The 17,548-nt window shown below is 46.0% G+C and overlaps 1 long non-coding RNA gene across 2 annotated transcripts; it reads right to left on the minus strand.

Moving 5' to 3' along the window:
- Positions 1-6,471: 6,471 nt before the first annotated feature.
- On the minus strand, positions 6,472-17,426 carry LOC125078638 (uncharacterized). Of its 2 annotated transcripts, none has more exons than XR_007120947.1 (5): positions 16,348-17,426; positions 9,503-9,620; positions 8,616-8,657; positions 6,715-6,888; positions 6,472-6,569 (listed from the first exon to the last, which is right to left on the minus strand). It is a non-coding gene; the product is annotated as an uncharacterized LOC125078638 (long non-coding RNA). The 2 variants fall into 2 exon arrangements; XR_007120948.1 differs by having other exon boundaries at positions 16,332-17,426.
- Between the last annotated feature and the right edge of the window lie 122 nt (positions 17,427-17,548).

Below are 17,548 nucleotides of genomic sequence, written 5' to 3' on the forward strand. Positions count from 1 at the left end.
GACTCGCTGTAAAGGGACTGGCTGTGGACTCCGTCTGCTGGGAGAATCAGGAGCTCGCGGTGTGAGCCGGGGCTCTGCGGGCAGAGGGGCGAGGACGCACAGCTTGAGGGAGCGCAGTGGGACGGCAGCTGGGGCTCCGCGTGGGCCCGCAGGGCCCCAGGCTGGAACCGGCTGGGGTGACTTCCTGCACTGTCTCAGCACGCGACTCAGTCATCCTGGGCCACCCAGTAGGCCCTTAAATAACGGGAAATCCACAGTCAGAGAATACGTTTAACTGCAATTTCCTATCTGCCATAATCAGTTGTAAAACTGGGTCGTTTCTATTAAACCCTTTGCTCTGCGATTTCTGTGAAACTGGTGTGACATACTGCCCTCTAGTGGCTCCAGGACAGTGGCCTTCGCGCCACTGTCAGAGCCAGTAGCTCCTACTCTAAGAACGCGGGTTTCTGTTTTTGATTTAAATTCAGCGAGCCGACCTGCAGCGCGCCACCGCTTTCCGCCGGAGTGTGCAGCAGTCCAGCAGCTGCGCGTATCGCCCAGAGCTCATCACATCACGCGCCCTCCTTCCGCCCGCCACCCGGTTACCCCAGCCCTCGCCCCCTCCCTTCTGAGACCCTCAGTTTGGCTCCCGGAGTCCAGAGTCTCTCACGGTTTGTCTCCCTCCCTGATTTCTCCCCCTTCAGTCCTCCCTCCTTCCCCTGCGGTCCTCTGCTCTATTCCTTATGCTGCATCTGTGAGTGACACCATAGCATACTTGTTCTCTGCCTGACTGGCTTCACTCCGCACAGTCCCGTCCAGTCCATCCACGTTGGTGCACAAGCTGGGTGTCCGTCCTTTCTGATGGCCGAGGATAGTCCCTTGTGTATGTGGACCACATCTTCTTTACCCATTCCTCTGTCAAAGGGCATTTTGGCTCCTTCCAGTGTGGCATTTGTGGCCATTGCTACTATCAACACTGGGGTGTGTGTGCCCCTTCTTTTTCCTCCATCGGTATCTTTGGGGTAAATGCCCAGTAGAGCGATTGCTGGGTCATAGGGTAGCTCTACTTTCAATTTTTTGAGGAACCTCCACCCTGTTTTCCAGAGCGGCCGCACCAGCTGGCATTCCCACCAACAGTGTAGGAGGTTCCCCTTTCTCCACATCTTCACCGACATCTGTCGTTTCCTGACTTGTTAATTTTAGCCATTCTGAGTGGTGTGAGGTGGGATCTCACTGTGGTTTTGATTTGTATTTCTCTAATGGCTAGTGATGTGGAGCATTTTTCATGTGTCTGTGAGCCATTTGTATTATCTCATTTGGAAAACTGTTCATGTCTTCTGGCCATTTTTTTTTAAAGATTTTATTTATTTATTTATTTGAGAGAGACACAGTGAGAGAGAGCATGAGCAAGGAGAAGGTCAGAGAGAGAAGCAGACTCCCCGTGGAGCTGGGAGCCCGATGCGGGACTCGATCCTGGGACTCCGGGATCATGACCTGAGCCGAAGGCAGTCGTCCAACCAACTGAGCCACCCAGGCGTCCCTCTTCTGGCCATTTTTTGACGTGATTATCGTGTTGAGTTTGAGGAGTTCTTTATAGATCTTGGATATCGGCCCTTTGTCTATAGTGTCACTTGCAAATATCTTCTCCCATTCCGCGGCTTTTCTCTTTGTTTTGTTGACTGTCTCCTTTGCTGTGCAGAAGCTTTTTATCTTGAAGTGTTTTTTTTTTTCCTTTGTTTTGAACTTTTAGTACTTCATTTTTGCCTTTGTTTCCTTTGCCTTTGGTGACATGTCTAGCAAGAAGTTGCTGCAACTGAGCTCAAAAAAGTTTCTGCCTGTGTTCTCCTTTAGGATTTTGATGAATTCCTGTCTCACATTTCATCCAGTTTGAGTCTATGTTTGTGCGTGGTGTGAGGAAATGGTCCAGTTTCATTCTTCTGCATGTGCCTGTCCAGTTTTCCCAGCACCATTTATTGAAGAGTCTGTCTTTTTCCATTGGACATTTTTCCCTGCTTTGTCGAAGATTTGTTGACCACAGAGCTAAGGGTCTATTTCTGGGATCCCTATTTTGTTCCATTGATCTATGTGTCTCATATGTTTTTTTGTGCCAGTACCATACTGTCTTGATGATCACAGCTTTGTTATAGAGCTTGAAGTCAGCCCCCCAGTTTTGGTTCTCTTTTTCAACATTGCCTTGTATTCAGGATGTCTTCTGGTTCCATACAAATTTTAGGATTGTTTGTTCCAACTCCATGAAAAATGTTGATGGCATTTTGATAGGGATTGCATTGAAAGTATAGATTGCTCTAGGATGGATATTTTAACAATATTCTTCCCATCCATGAGCATGGAATGTTTTTCCATCTCTTTGTGTCCTCCTCAGTCTCTTTCTAAGTGTTTTGTGGTTTCTAGAGTACAGATCCTTTACCTCTTTGGTTAGGTTTAATCCTGGGTATCTCATGGGTTTTGGTGCAATTATAAATGGGATTGATTCCTTCATTTATCTTTCTTCTCTCACATTGTTAGTGTGTAGAAATGTAACTGTTTTCTGGAATGCGAGAGTGGTTTGACATTCGCAAATCAATCAACATGATATCACATTAAGAAAAGACAAGAATTATATGATCCTCTTGATGCAGAAAAAGCATTTGACAAAGTACAGCATCCTTTCTTGATTAAAACTCTTCAAAGTTTGGGGCACCTGGGTGGGTTAGTCAGTTAAAGCCTCTGCCTTCGGCTCAGGTCATGATCTCAGGGTCCTGGGATCGAGCCCCACATCGGGCTCTCTGCTCAGCAGAGAAGGATCAGTAGTCCTGCCTCTCTGCCTACTTGTGATCTCTGTCTGTCAGATGAATAAAATCTTAAAAAAAAAAAAAAACCTTCAAAGTTAGGGATAAAGGGAATATACCTCAATATCATGAAAAGCCATCTATGAAAAGCCCACAGTGAATATCATTCTCAATGGGGAAAAACCGAGAGCCTTTCCCCTAAGGTCAGGAACACGATCAGGAACATGACAGCGATGTCCACTATCACCACTAATCTTCAACATAGTACTAGAAGTCCTGGTCTCAGCAACCAGACAATAAGAAGAAATAAAAGGCATCCGAATCAGCAAAGAAGAAGTCAAACACTCTCTTTACAGATGACATAATACTCTGTGAAAAACCCCAAAGACTCCACCCCAAATTGCTAGAATTTATACAGCAGCTCAGCATTGTGGCAGGATACAAAACATGGGTTTAGACACATGAAAAAGTGCTCCACATCACTCGGCATCAGGGAAATGCAAATCAAAACCACAGTGACATCCCACCTCACACCAGTCAGAATGGCTAAAATTAACAAGTCAGGAAACCAGAGATGTTGGAGAAGATGCGGAGAAAGGGGGACCTCCTCCACTGTTGGTGGGAACGCAAGCTGGTGCACCCTCTGGTAATTGTATGGAGTTAACTCAAAAAGATACAAATAGGGCTACCCTATGACCCAGCAATCGCACTACTGGGTACTTACCCCAAAGATAAAAAAAAATATTGATTTGAAGGGATGCATGCACCCCGATGTTTACAGCAGCAGTGTCCACAATAAGGAAACTATGGAAAGAGCCCAGATGTCCATCAGCAGATGAATGGATAAAAAAGAGGTGGTTCATATATACAATGGAATATTACCCAGCCATCAGAAAGGATGAAATCCCAGGGTGCCTGGGTGGCGCAGCTGTTAAGTGTCTGCCTTCAGCTCAGGTCATGATCCTGGAGTCATGGGATCGAGCCCCGCGTTGGGCCCTTGCTCAGCGGGGAGTCTGCTTCTTGCTCTGACCTCACTCATGTTCTCGGTCTCTCTCTCAAATAAACAAAATCAGCGAAATCTCGCAATTTGCAAAGACATAGACAGAGCTAGAGCGTATTATGCTAAGCAAAATAAGTCAGAGAAAGATATACCATATGCATGTGTGGAATTTAAGGGAAAGAAACAAAAAAGAGGGATGAACAAAAAGCCAAACTCTTCCCTCTAGAGAACAAACTGATGGTTACCAGCGGGGAGGGGATCTGGGACGGGGGAACTGGTGGGGGAGAAAGGCACCCGTCGTGATGAGCACCCGGTGGGGAAGGGAAGTGTTGAATCACTGTATTGTACACCAGAATTAATACTATACGGTATGTTAACTTACTGGAATTAAAATTTAAAAACTTTAAAAAAAAAAAAAAAAACAGTGCTTGTTGTTTTCTTGTCTTGGCTTTTGTAGGTAAAACTACCGTGAACGTGCGGTGCAGGTGCGTCCGAGGAGGTCGTTCTGTCTACTTCAGATGAGTTCCCAGATGTGGAATTGCCAGATCCTCATGGTAGTTTGTTTTTAATTTGTGGGGAATTGAATGTTAACTAAACTTACTGTGACCTTCATTTTACAATACATAGATACATGACATCATTATGTCATATACCTAAAACTAATACAACGTTATATTCTACTTATATCTCAATTTTTTAAAATGCTAATTAGAGCCAATAAGGTATCTTCCCTTAGTAATAGCCTGCCACCCAGTTTGAAAATCAGTGGCCTCTGAAAACATTTTTTTTATTTTAATGTATCATTATAAATGAGTATGGTTCACGATATCATTCATTCTGAAAGTAGAGATGATCTAACTTTTTCTCAAATAGTAAGTTTGCATAAGTATAAAATACAAAAAAATTCCCTGTACCCTATAACTGATAATTACACCAAGTAAATATATTTCCTAATTTAAACGCATTTCACATGTATAATGTTACACAAGTCTCTCCTACAAACCTCTCTACTTTTCGTCTTCAGAGTTAAAGACTGAATTTTGTCATGTAAGGATAACAAGATACTAACAATATGTAGTAAACCTTATGGTTTTAATAGGAAAATTTAATAAAACACTCTACATGACAATAAGGACATTGTTAAATTGCGTACATTCATATACACCTTTATACAATCATTATACATTATATAATCATTAAAATCACGTTTTTAAAGAATACTTAATGGGGACACCTGGGAGCTCAGTGGGTAAAGCTTCTGCCTTCAGCTCAGGTCCTGATCCCGGGGTCCTGCCACAGAGCATTGGCAGTAATGCTAGTAGGATTTCAGGGGATTTTTACTTTATCCTAACAAATTTTTATATGTTTTCACATTGTGTATTTCATACATTTATTATAATTTTTATCAGATAAGGTCCAAACCCATAAAAGTGTCTGAGATTGTCCCCTTTGGTAAAAGTGTGCAGGAGAGGAGAGCAGGCCCCGCCAGGTCCTGGGGCTGCAGGTTTCCCGTGAGGCCGAAGCCCAGCCCGCAGAGCAGAACCTCCACGAGGAGCTTGAGTCCACACGCCACAGGGGCACCTTCTGAGGCATTTCCACTACTATTTTTGAAAGGGCTCCTATACCTCCAGAATGGAAGAATGGAAGTGACCAACGCATACCCCTGCTTTCCTTCCTCCTGTAACTCAGCCCAAGCTCTTAGCAGAGGAGGCGCCACAGGAGGGCAGACTGGGCAAGTCAAGGGCGGCCTCATGACTGCTATTGCTTGTAGGTCCAAAACTTGGGTTATGACCCCAAAGTATTTATGAAACACCTCAAATGATTCTAAGTCTCCGTCTGTGGTATTTTACCCTCATTGTATTGCTTATGTAGTCATTGTCCTAATGTCTTTCTCTTGAGATTACTATAATGTCCAGATATTTTTTTTAAGATTTTATTTATTTGACAGAGAGAAATCACAAGTAGGCAGAGAGGCAGGCAGAGAGGGGGGGGGGAAGCAGGCTCCCTGCTGAGCAGAGAGCCCGATTCGGGGCTCGATCCCAGGACCCTGAGACCACGACCTGAGCTGAAGGCAGAGGCTTAATCCACTGAGCCACCCAGGCGCCCCATACTGTCCAGATAGTAAAAGAAGTTTGTGCAGTAAACTCTCAAAGAGATTGCCATTAGTGCAGCTGACACATAGTGTCACACCTGCGTCAGGTGTGTGTGCGGTGCTCTGAGCTCCCATTTGTCCCCACACAACGCAGGGACACCACTGCCTGTAACTTGCAGAGAATTCGAAAGCACGAAGGAACTTGACACAGCATCTCTTCCAGACTCCTCATGGAGTCATGGAGACAACCCAAGCACCTCCCAAATGACCTTGGTTAAAACACTGACGTCTATGATTCCAATGTTCACGAGAATTAAACTAGTATTTTGCCTCTTTGCTTTCTAAATTGCATCATAGAAAGAGAAGAAAAAATTAATTACAGAAAAGTGAAAGCTTTACAAGTTACTGTATTTATTGGAAATCAACTCAAAGCTATGTGACTGATGTGTGCATTCAAGCAACATGACCGTCCTGAACACCTCTTAAGTCATCACTGTGCCTGGGGCTTCAGACCAGCAGAGACCCCATCCAGTCCGGCTGTCGGTACACGTAGAGCCTTTGAGCTCTTAAGGGCTCGTCCACAAGCAGTTGCAGCAGAGTGTGGTCAGCATTATAGCAGGAGTAACTCAGATGGTAAGGGGGTCGCAGCTCAAACCCAGGCTGGGGGGGCGCGCAGGCTGCCTAGAGCCCAGGGCTGCAGCAGCAAGACCTGACACATGGGTCACACCAGCCAAGGCGAGGAAGGAGAAAGGGGGATCTCAGGCCACACCTGCTCGACTTCGCCCCACAAATCCCCCAGTCAGACCACAGAGCAGGCTTCCAGGCAGAAGAGCAATGGAACGTTCACTTTTTACCTCTGCTCCGTCCTGAACCCAACTTCAGTGACAACTACAGGATGCGAAGGAGCGGGTCCCCAGACAGGAGAGAAGACCACACCAAGTCTGCGAAGGCTGGAGAGCAGGTGGTCAGGCGCTCACTGACCCACGTGACCAAGGCAGGCCGCAGGAGAAGCCTAGAAGCCCGCTGGTCTGTCTTGCACAAACACAGAGAAGCTCGGGTTTAAAAGACAATAGGGAACCCTGGAAATGGCAGGCTTGGGGGTGGTCAGTAAAGTGAGGTCAGAACAGGATTAGCTGAAAGTCTTTTTAAGAAGCAAGTAGACCCCAGATCCGGGTCCCCCGCCGTACAGCTGGGTGGCCCCTTCTTTTACCAAAGCAGAAACATTTAACAAAACTAAGAATAGAAGAGCCTTCTTTTAACCTGTTAAAGTGCTCTCAGTGGTCACTGTGCACCTAACAGAAGCCTCTTCAGGACAGGGCGGCGGGGCTCGTGGGCCATCTGGCTGGAGTGTCAGCAGCTGAGAGCCCCCTGCGCTCAGGCCCAGGTCCCCTCACACGTGGGGTCACGCTCAGTCCCTTAGGGCAGCCTCACCCCTTGCCTGGTCGACATGGAGGTAAAAGACGGGCCTTTCACCCCGGCGGCTCGGTCAGTGAAGCCTCTGCCCTTGGCTCGGGTCGTGACTTCAGGGTCCTGGGATCGAGTCCCACATCGGGGCTCTCTGCTCTGCGGGGAGCCTGCTTCTCCCTCCCCATCTGCCTGCCGCTGCCCCCGCTCCTGTTCTAGCTTGCTCTCTCTCTCAAGTAAATAAATACAGTCTTCAACAACAACAACAACAAGACAGATCCCTTTGCTTCAAGACAGGACAAGTCTGAAAAGCATGACCATACACCAGCAAGAAACAGAAAATGACAGTTTTTTAAATAAAATATATCAGAGGGGTGCCTGGGTGGCTCAGTCCGTTAAGCTTCTGACTCTTGATCCCGACCCAGGTCTTGATCCCAGGGTCGTGAGTTCAAGCCCTACACTGGGGTCCACAAACGAACAAACGATACCAGTTACATCAATGACAAAAATTTTAAGTACCCATGATGAGTCTTTTGAAAGATATGCAAGCCTTTTCTGGAAAAAAAATATTTTATATATATTTATATATATATACACACATATATATATGTGTATATATATATATATATACATACACATGTATATATATACATAACATGCTGAAAGACCTCTGAATAAAGTGTCTTATAAGATCCAGCACTCTGTAAGACCTACGGCATCACGGGGCATGAACACTCCGCCTCAGAAAGAGGTCACTTCTTCTCATTGACCTTAATTATTCGAAGCGATTCCAACCAAAACATTAGCAGGCTCTTTGTGGGGTTTGACAAGCAGCTCCAAAAATGTACGTGAAGAAAGAAAGAAATCTAGGAAACAAGGCAGCTCTGGGGGCCACGAGCATGCTGCCCGCTGCCCTCCACTGTAGGAGCCTGACTGACCCCAGGCCCTCGGCGCTCTGCTCTGTCAGCCGCCCAGCCCATGCCTGCCATGCACAGGTCCCCAAACGCCATTGTTCCTACAGTGCGCCGCCTGCTGGAGAGACACGCCTCCGATGGGCCACTTGGAGGCCCTTCCATTCTGCTGACCTTCCCTCACGGCCAGACTTGCCTTGTGGGCTGATAGGCCCCTCGGCTTCTCACTCCATATTTTGTTCACAGGCGTTTCCCTAATAGAATCTTCGCTCATGGAACCCTGACTTGGTGTCTGGCTCTAAGAGGACCCAGTGCCAAGGCAGGATGAAATCCCCAGGGTGCTGATAAGGACTGCAGCTGAGCACCAGGCCTCGGAAGCGCTGGTCAGGACCAGTGTGAAAGGGACTGCTGTGAGAAGAGGAAACTGAGAGGAAACCTACCTTGCTCGAGCACTCTTCTCTTGTACTCTGGCCGAGTGAGAGCTAGCAAGAATGAAAGATGGATGATTTTTTAATAACCAAGATAAAAAGCTGGACAAGACAAAAACATATTCATAGTATACTACATGACAACAGCAAAAATGTATTTACCTAGTCATAAGAATGCAATTATTAAATATTAACATAAAAATTACACTATATTGGTGAGTATTTTAGTAGGCTGAAAGGAGGGGAAATGCGGGAGAAGCGTGGGGAGTGGGATGAGAAATGTCAAGGAGGAGTTTAACATACACATATGACACAGAACAGTCAAGAAAAAAAAGGATGACAGTAGAGGCACTTTGTTTGGAAATACGGGATTAAATACAAAAGCTGAAGGAATTAAGTGTCTACTGAGAGGGAGTGGAGATTGGTGCCCCTGACTATCTCATGATAATACTTGTAGATTTTTACGTGTAACTTTGGTACAGTTTAAATGAAAAATAATTATTAAACATGAGATTGCAAAATATGACAATCATATGTGGCAATCATAATTTGACAAATCAACCAAAAGCAAATACTACCATGTAAATAAAGAGGTGATTCATAAGAGAACTAAAAATGTGAATAAGAATATATAGACATTTCATTTCAGAATTAGTTAAATGAAAGTTAAAATAGAAAAAGCAATGAAAGTGCTTCTAGATCTGTCTTCCGGAGAATCCAAACATGTCCACACAAAAACCTGTACCCAAACGTTATCAGCGCTTTCCGTAGTAGCATTCTCCGGCAACTGAAGGATGGATAGATAAAAGGTGATGCATCCACATAACGGAATATTATTCAGCAACAGAGAAGAATGACGTTCTGACACGTGACAGCGTAGAAGAATCTCGAACACCCACCTCATGCTGAGTGAAAGAAGCCAGTCACGCAAGGCCACGTACTGCGAGATTCCACTTGTATGAAATGTCCACAGGAGCAGAAGAGAGCTTAGTGCCGGCTAGAATGAGTTGCCAGAGGCTGGTGGAGGGAAGAATACGGAGTTGCTGCTAGTGGGTGTGGAGTTATTTTATGCAGTTCTGAAAATATTCTAAAATTAGATAGTGGGGATGATTGCACAATTCTTTTTTTTTAAGATTTTATTTATTAGAGAGAGAGAGAGAGCACAACTGGGGGAGGGGGAGAGGGAGAGGGAGAAGCAGGCTTCCCGCTGAGCAGGGATCCCGAGGGGACTCGGTCCCAGGACTCCTGGCAGATGCTCAACTCACTGAGCCACTCCGGCGTCCCTGGTCGCACAATTCTGTGACTGTGTTAAAAACCACTGAGTTGTATACTTTATATTACGGTATGTGAACTACATCTCAATAAAACCTGTCAAAAATAAAACCACACAAAAAAAACCATTTAAAATATTTTAAAAAATGAGAACGGTAGAGCAGAAGAAAATAATAAGATTAAGAGAAAGAAATACAGTGCCTGGGTGGCTGAGTGGGTTAAAGCCTCTGTCTTCGGCTCAGGTCATGATCTCAGGGTCCTGGGATCTAACCCCGCATCGGGCTCTCTGCTCTGCGGGGAGCCTGCTTCCCCCTCTCTGTCTGCCTGCCTCTCTGCCTACTTGTGATCTCTGTCTGTCAAATGAATAAATAAAATCTTAAGAGAAATATAAGAAAACCAAAAAACCACAACTGTGTTTTGTGGTTAAATGTATGAGTGACACATCACAGAGATCCTCACTCATGGTGTCACAGACTGAAGTTTGTCTTGAACTTGGACACAGGAAGTATGAGTCACATTCCTTTCTTGGTTAAAGATTTTTAAGTAATCTCTACACCAAACATGGGGCTCGAACCCATAACCCGAGATCAAGAGTCACAAGCGCTCCTAACTGAGCCAGCCAGACGCCCTGAGTCATATTTCTCTCAATGTGTTATTTATACCTACAAAATACTTTTTCTTACGTACCAGTTACCTTCCAACACACATAGGAAAGTTCAAATAGCTGAAGATAACATTTCTAAGGTCTAGGGATTCGAATAAAGACCTGCCATGGAATTGATTGTATCAACATAGAGAAGTAGGATTGTTTTCTCCTTAGTTTGAGGGAGGGGAAAAAAAAAAAAGAATAAATGAGATTTTTTAAAAAAACAACTATTGGGGCGCCCGGGTGGCTCAGTCATTTGAGTGTCTGACTCTTGATTCCAGCTCAGATGAGAATCTCGCTGTCCTGAGATCGAGCCCCACGTTGGATTCCGTGCTCAATGGGGAGGCTGCTGGAGACTCTCTCTCCCTCTCCCTCCTGCTCACTCCCTTTCTCTCTCTCTCAAATAAATCAACTTAAAAAAAAAAAAAAAGCTATTAAAGCTATAGGCTTAACATGCCCATACTGCGCTTCTAGGAGAATGGAGCTGATGTACCCCAGTACAAAATATCCGTGTACTTATTTAGGTTTCTTTCCAAATGTGCATTACTACCCCAAGCGAGTAAGGTTTTCAAATGGCATTTTACAAAATGGATCTGGAGGCAAAAATACCGTCCAAGGCCCAGAGAGGCTATCCGAGCATTACAAGACGAGGCTTGGAAGGTGTGTGTGGCCAGGAAGCCAAGGGGACCTTTCCTCCAAATGAATCATGAGCCATGAAGCCACCTGTTAAATGGGGGAAATGAAATCAGCCTGTTACATAAAACTCTCTCCTCACCTTCCAGTTTATTTCCATGACAAGCTGGAAATGACATGGGATTTAACTGGCAGGGTTTGCTTTTAATTGTTGGGGATTTGTAAGTCAGATAGAAACAAAAGGAAATCTCTCCCCAGAAAGCCCTGCTGAGCGCCCCTCATGCACATGCTCTCGCTCACATCAGTTCCTAAAGAGCTGCCGGCGCTTCAGTTCTCAGCTTTGATAACTCAAGAAACAGCAGATGAAACACACCTTTTAAAAGTTTTTAAAGAACATAAGAACAAAACAAGAACCACAGGAAGGGGCAGGGCGTTCTGCTCTTCGCTCCGGCCGTTTGGAAGGTGGGCTGGGCACCGCACCCAGCGGGCAGGTCTATCTCGAGCCCACCGTACTGGCAGTGGTTAGAAATGCTGACCCCTCGTTCAAGTCTGCATCTTGCAAAATAACCTCACCGTAGTCTTGTTTGAATGTACTACTTTGAGGACTTCCCACTTTCAAGAAGAGCGATCATTTTCGTGTCCCACAATCTCCAAAATACATTTAGTTTTAAGGCAAAATTCAAACTTCCTGTTAGTGAAATATTTTGATACATCTTTTTTCGGATTAAAGCAGTCAACATAAGTTAACATCTGTGACTTGACGACAGATTCAAGTACCCAGAGCTTCTGTGAAGACCCTTGCCCCAAGCCTTCACCAGCGAGGGTACTTGAGTAATCCTCCAGAAGCAAACATGACATGCGGTCTGGGCCGCTTTTGAACAAATTGCAGTAATGACAATTTATAATTGATAAATTATAATTTATGTCAATTGACGCTATGATAATTTAATGATAACTTAACGAGCGCTTGCCGCATGCCAGCATGCGGACACAGCATGAGAGCCTCACTTGGTTCTCCAGGCCTTACCATGCAGGTGCAGTAACCCTCCCTTTACCACCCGGGAACAGGCACCGCCGAGAAGCTAGAGCTGCCCGAAGGCGCACACAGAGTAAGTAAAGCCGGAACCGCAGGCCTGGACATGGGGCCCCAGAACTTACACTCTGAACTGCTATTCCACCTCTTAGAACTCCGAGCGAATTTCCTCCGGCCCATATCGTGACTGTGACCAGTCCATAAAGGCCTAGAAATGTGTCCAGACCACAGACTAGACACACCTGGAGCCGGACTGTAAGGACACAGAGGAGCTGGCCACTAAACGAGCATTTTAACTCTCTTTTTAGCAATGGTCATTTCTTCGGGGGGAGAGAAAGGATTTCAAACATTGTAAAGTCAAAGAATCGTTTTTGCAAGTGTGACTGTAGTCTGGGCTTCGATTTCCCAAACGGGGAAGAGTGGCGCCACTTCCACAAAAGCAGGAAAGGCAAAGCCATACTCGCCTTCCTCCCCAGCAGACCCCAGACTCGTCCCAAGATTTCAGGGGTCCATGGAGGACAGCCTGGGAATCACTGAGGTCGACAGATTGCCATAGACCCAACAGATCTTATTCTCTGAAAATCACTGGACAAAATGTCTAATGTTCTTGTCGACAAACGAGGTAACTAGAACCCATACACTACGGGTAAGCAACGATACGTCTTCCTGTCTCTGCCTGACGGCTCTGTGTGCGGTCCTGCTGCGCCCAGCAGCTTTCATCAGTAGCTCGAAGTTGTCGACGATGTGCCCAGGACACCAATGGGGGCCAGCGGCAGAGCCTGGCCAGACGTAGTCCAAGAGCCCATGAGCGGCAGGGAGCTCAGGAACACACGTGTCAAAACGTGGAATATCGTCCATAGAAATCTTTTTGGAAGGACTCCAAGGACTCAAAACTTCGTCTTAATATAAGAAACCCCAAAGTTAGCTCACCTAGCACAGAGTTAATTTTTCAGTTGTCTGAATTCCCGCCCTGCTCCCCAGGCTACAGAAATGGATGGCTCCCCAGACCATAAGGTTGTGATGCCAAAATTAGAACAGGAAACTAAACTTCAAGAAGGCAGAGTGAACTACAAATTAAATAATCTGAAAACATACTAAAACCTGTGTAAGGCGCCAAGATCGCAAAACCTGGGGACAGGTGTTAACTGGTCCAGGGGTCCCAAAGAGAGGTCTGGGTCAAATGCTGTTCTTTTTTTTTTTTTTTAAAGATTTTATTTATTTATTTGACAGAGAGAAATCACAAGTAGGCAGAGAGGCAGGCAGAGAGAGAGGAGGAAGCAGGCTCCCTGCTGAGCAGAAAGCCCGATGCGGGGCTCGAACCCAGGACCTGGGATCATGACCTGAGCCGAAGGCAGCGGCTTAACCCACTGAGCCACCCAGGCGCCCCTCAAATGCTGTTCTTGGTTTCACTTACGTATATGGCCAACGTGCGGAGCCTGGGCTGACAGGCAAGCATAAAGGTCCAGGGTGGGGATAAACACAGTTCCCTCCAAGGCAGGACAGAATCAGCATTTTCCTGGTTAACCCAGTGAGTAGGAAGTGAATGGGGGTTCACGTGACCTGTTTCAGCTTCTAAGCACCCTTGCACATGTACCAAATCCTTGAACTGAGTCAGCATTGAAGGCAATCTTCGTGCTTTTCCACTCGGCACGTGATGTGCGGCAGAGGGCAGGGTCGCTGGCCCCCTTGACTCCAGAAAGCCTGGGGCAGGCTGCCAGGAAAGACCAGCTGTTGCAGCCTCTGCTGGTTTCTAGGAAAGCGTCGCGAATGCGCTGGAAGAAGGCTCAGCAGTACTAACTCACCTAACAGAACGAAGTGACAGCCCATGGAAAATGTCTAGAACGACGTGCGGTGAAACGGGACATGTTCAAAAATACTAGGCATTATAGCTGACCTTTGGACAACACTGATTTGAACTGTGTGGGTGCGCTCATACCTGATAGTTCTCAATAAATATCGTACGGTAAGTGCTCTGAATGTATTTCTCTTCCTTTTGCTTTTCTTAGTAACGTTTTCTCTAGCTGACTTTCTTGTAAGAATAAGGACTCACAGAGAGAGCAGACACTGTGCTCAGTGACCATGTCATGGATAGGCCCCTGGGTAACAGTGCGCTCTTAGTAGTTGCGTGCATTTTGGGCGCAGGCCGTTGGCGCCCCTAAGCCTCCCTCTGTTCAAAGGCCGGCTGCGTTTTATTACTATGGTATCACCACCGTGGTCATCACATCATCCCAGGGTTATCATCCTGCCACCTGCCGACCCTCCGGGTACGGTCAGCTCCCAGGTGGTCGAGCGAGATCATGGCACCATGAAGTGGGAGTGTTTCAGCCCAAATCTGGAATAAGGGCAAAGCTAGGTCTAGAAAGCATATGAATGCCATCTTATTTTTTTTAAAGATTTTATTCAAGAGAGAGAGAGCGCATGAGCCGGGGGAGGGGCAGAGGGAGAAGCCATGCGAGCAGGGAGCTGGACTCCAGGCTCAATCCCAGGACCCTGAGATCACGACCTGAGCCGAAGGACATGTAACTGACTGAGCCACAGGTGCCCCGCATATGTGGAATTTAAGAAACAAAACAAATGAGCAAAGGGAGAAGAGATAACAAGGCAAACCAAGAAATAGACTCTGAACTACAGAGAACACGCTGCTGGTGACAGACGGAAGGGCGTGGGGGATGAAGGAGGGCACCTGTCGTGCTGAGTGATATATGGACGTGAAACTAACATTACACTGTATGTTAACTAACCAGAATTTAAATAAAAACTTTAAAAAGAGAATTTGTAGTATTTCCGAAAATGGAAGTAATAGGTAAGAGATCGGAACAGAAGGACCAACTGAAGATCCACTTAAAGAGCGTTCACAGCGCCAAAGCCCCTCTTTACCCCAGCACGGTGGGTGCTTGCCATGTTTATTCTCACCCAGAGAAGGCGGATGCTTTACTCTCCAGAGACGTCTCTGAGGGCAGGATGCCAGGGATGCCAACCCTAATCCTAACCCTAACCTCAACCCTGACCCTAAAACTTCACGTACCACTAACCCCTCACATAACCAGTAACCCCTAACCCTAACCTTAAACTTAGCCCTCTGGAGAGGTCTCTGTAGTGCAGGCCAAAAGACCTCTACCCTCACCCTGTCCTAACTCTAACCCTAACCCATGCTCTGGTCCTAATCGGAACCCTAATCCTGGGGGAAACAACAGATTTGGGACCTATGTACAACAGAGTATTACTCAGTCATAAAAACAGAAGGAAACTTACAAAAATATATGTAGAGCTAGGTCAACTGGGTAGCCATATGGGGAAAAAAATTAGCTTTAAAAAATATTTTGAGATGGATCATAGACATAAATGTGAAACTATTGCCATAATTCTGCGTAGGCAAAAAAAAAAATGGTACGAAAAAAAGAATTATTTGTACTTCATTAAAATTCGAATTCGTGAGTATCAAAGTTATAAGCAAGCTATAGACAAAAGTGAAAATATTTGAGGAGTGCCTAGCTGGTTCAGTCGGTGGAGCACGCTACTCTCGATCTTGAGGTCATGAGTTCAAGCTCCACACTGGGCTTAGAGCTTACTTAAAAGAAAAAATAATTGCAATGCATCTAGTTGGGAATGGACTTACATCCAGACGAAACATTTTCTAAAAATAAATTTTAAAAATATGGACAATGCTTCATGGACAAAACACTTAAATAAGTATATCATTAAAGAAAATATTCAAATGGCCAATATGTCTATTAAAAAAATTGCTCAACAACTATCAAGGAAACCCAAATTCAAAATCACAACGAGAAATATAACCTCAGCAGAGAGCCTAAAATTTTTAAAAACTAATGCTATGTGTTGGCAAGAATGTAGAACTGGAAATTTGATGCCAGCTGGTTGGAGTGTAAATTCATCCCCTTTAGAAAATGTTTTGGCAGTATACAGTACAGCAAGACCTACTTAGACCCTATGACCAAGCTCTTCCAATGTTGTATATATTTCCAAAAGGAATAAGGGTGAGTTCATTTAAAAAAAAAAAAAAAAAAAAAAAGCCCCCAAAATGTTCATATCTGCTTTCAAAATAGTTTCACACTGTAAACCCAAAAGTGTCAGCGGTGGGCATCCTCATGCAATGGACAGTAATCAGTAACAGAAAATAACGCACATCTTCCTCAACTTACAATAGGATTCAATCTCAACAAGCCCATTATAAACTGGAAATGTCAGGAGTCAGAAACGCGTTTGCTGCATGTGGCCTACTGAACGTCATAGCTCAGGGCCCTGCGGCCTACGCCGGGCTGCTAGCATCTTGCACAAGAGACACTGTCGGGACAGCGACAGGGCGGAGCGGCAGGACGTGTTCACACTGGCGGTGAGCTTAGGGGCTCTTCGCCCTCGTGATCGCGTGGCTGACGTAGCTGATGGGACAGCACTAGCCCAGGAAAGACCAAAACTTAAAAGTCCACCCGCCTAGTTCCTACTGAATCAGTATTGCCTTCACACCCTCCCAAAGTCGAGAAACGGTTCAGTCGAACCATCGTGTCCAGATACACTGCTGTTAGACGAAACAAAACCAATGGAGAGAGAAAAGTTAATTTTCAGTAGAAACTACTAGGTATTTGTTTCGGGCACCTGTGGCTCAGCTGGTAAAGCGATGGGACCCAGTCTCACGGTTCTGAGTTCAAGCTGTAGGCTGGGTATAACGATTACTTAAAAATAAAAATTTTAAAAAAATAAACATAATATAAATAAGTGTGTACTTTTATCAACCAGCACTCCCTACCGGAGTGTGTATGGAAAAGTCTTTTAGCCTTCAGATGTAAATCGAAAAGAACAAAAGCCAAATGGTAAAAGAGAATAGTTTTCCAACTAGTCATACAGACTTATGTCTTCCAAAATAAACCTAATTAACTTAATATAATGTCTTCAGAAATGTCTGAGTCATGCCGCTGAACCAGAAACCTGAGATAGCAGGCTTCGGGTTAGGAAATCAATCTATGCTGAGTAATTATGATTAGGAGTCCATTTCAGCAAGAAGGCACCTGCACCCCCTCTCCCAGGGCCGCTGCGCCCGGAGCAGGAGCAGGAGCCTGCGCGCGGGGGTGCCGGTGGCCCCGGGAAAGGGGGAGGGAGGTGTACCCTTCTCCGCCTGGCCCCGCCCCCGCCACGAGCCCGGTCTCCTCCGCGTGGCCCCGCCCCTGCCGTCAGCAGTACCTCTTCCGCGTGGCCCCGCCCCCTCGGCCTCGCGCCCGCCGAAAGGCTCGGCTCCTCAGCCTGGCCCCACCTCCATCTCGCCTCGCCCCCACCACGTTCCCGGCCTCCTCCGTGCGGCCCCGCCCCCACCGCGAACCTGACGACCTGCGCCGGAGCAGTGCCGTGACC

The sequence above is a fragment of the Lutra lutra genome, chromosome 10 (assembly GCF_902655055.1).
Source record: "Lutra lutra chromosome 10, mLutLut1.2, whole genome shotgun sequence".
NCBI lineage: Eukaryota > Metazoa > Chordata > Mammalia > Carnivora > Mustelidae > Lutra > Lutra lutra.